Here is a 1782-nt window from a genome sequence, read left to right as displayed (position 1 = left end):
CGGGGCGGGACATTTGGGGGGCGGTTGGGGGCCGGGGTCGAGGGCGGGGCCTTTTCTGATGGGGCGGGGCTGGTGGGCGTGGCCGGGGCGGGGCCTCTCGCAGAGGGCGCGGGCTGCCGCCCCGGTTCCTTCCGGAGCCTCCGGGGCCAAGTCCGCCTCCCCGTCCTCTCCGACCCCGGCCGGCCTGCCCCATGATGACGCGGCCCACCCGGCGGCCCGGGGTTGCCTTCCACGTGGGCGTCACCCCCGCGAAGCCCCACCGCCCGCCCGACGCTCTCCGGCCTGTGAAGACGCGAGTCGGGCTGCAGCGCGAGTGGGTCATGCAGGGTCCCCGATCCTTCCATGGGGGTGGCTTCCTGGACGCCGCTTGCGGACAGGTTCTTGTCACCCCTGTGGCAGGAAGTGGGGGCCGGGAATTAAGTAACTCGCCCAAAGCCACGTCCATTGGGTGGTGGCACAACTGGGGTCGCGACCCAGACATCCTCACACTGAGGCCCCTTTGAGACCTTCACTCCACCAAGGGTGGGGCTGCTGCGTGGGGCAGGGGTGCAGCCCAGGTCCGGTGAGTTACGCACACCAGCTCCAGGCGGGGGGCGATGGGGAGGTTTGGGCGCACCGGGGTGCAGCGAGAGGAGGCGCCGGTGCACTCAGGTCACGCGGCGGCCACCGCAAACGGGGCCACGTGGCTCCCAGGACGCAAGGTCACCGTCGCTGCCCGCTGTGGGCCCCCCTGGGAGGGGCTGGCCGGCTTCCTGGAGAAATCACTGCCCAGGAAGCGCTGGTTGGTTCTGCCGGGGTGAGAGGTTCTGGGGGCCCCGTGTGGGTCCTTGTTCTGGAGGGAATGCTCACACCCCAGCAGCAGGGGCACCTGGGCGGCAGCGACGACAGGAGTGGGCTCAGGGGGCTCCGGACAGGGTCCTCGGGGGCCGCAGCAAGGGGCAGTTGGGAAAGAAGGCGTCCAGGCCCTGGGAACCGCACTGAGGGTCCCCCAGATTGATGACACCCCTGTGCGAGCCCCCGTGGCTGCTGCAGCAGACCCCCACGGCCGCAAACGCTCCTGGGTTCCCCACAGGCCCCGGGGGCATTCCATTTTCCCGCCTTTCCCAGCTTCCAGGATCTGCCGCATCCCCGGCTCCAGGAGCTTCTCGGGTCACATGATTCTGACGCTCTCTGCCCCCTCTTCCGCTTTTAAGGACCCTGGGGGACAATCTCCCGCGTCACAGGCAGCCTCGACCTGGCCTCAGGGCCACCTGCAACATCCCCTTAGCCCCTGTTCCCCAGAGTCACGGCCCCCAGGGTAGGACGCGGACATCCTTCAGGGGCTTTAGTCCGCCGACCACTCCCTCTGTCTGCAAGCCTCGGGTCAAAGACCCCCATCAAGCAAAGTCCCCAAATGCAGGGGACCCTCTGCCAAGAGGAGGTGGGTGGCTGCCGGAATGGGAAGGAAAGGGTCTGTCCTGCCCTCGGTGGGGGAAAGGGGTGGGGGGGCATCAGCCCCGGGGAGGCCGCGCGGGGCAGAGGCCGAACCCCGAGCGCAGCACCTGTTCCGCTCCGGTCGCAGGTGGGGAGGGCGGCCGTCGCCATGGAAACCTGGGGCTCTGAGCGCTGCAGCTCCTGACCGGGCGACGTTTGTTTTCTGCAAGAAATATACCCAGCCTCCCCGCGCCCGTGCTTCCGCAGAGAAAGTAATATTTTCTGTCAACATCGGTTTTTCCGTCGCCAGGACTTGAGTGCAAACCCGACGCTCCTAAGAATGAAAGATGGATGCGCGGCGGGAGTTGG

This window comes from Mirounga leonina, unplaced genomic scaffold (assembly GCF_011800145.1).
Source record: "Mirounga leonina isolate KUSES-001 unplaced genomic scaffold, KU_Mleo_1.0 Mir_197, whole genome shotgun sequence".
NCBI classification, from domain to species: domain Eukaryota; kingdom Metazoa; phylum Chordata; class Mammalia; order Carnivora; family Phocidae; genus Mirounga; species Mirounga leonina.
Note: the sequence above shows the minus strand (reverse complement) of the source record.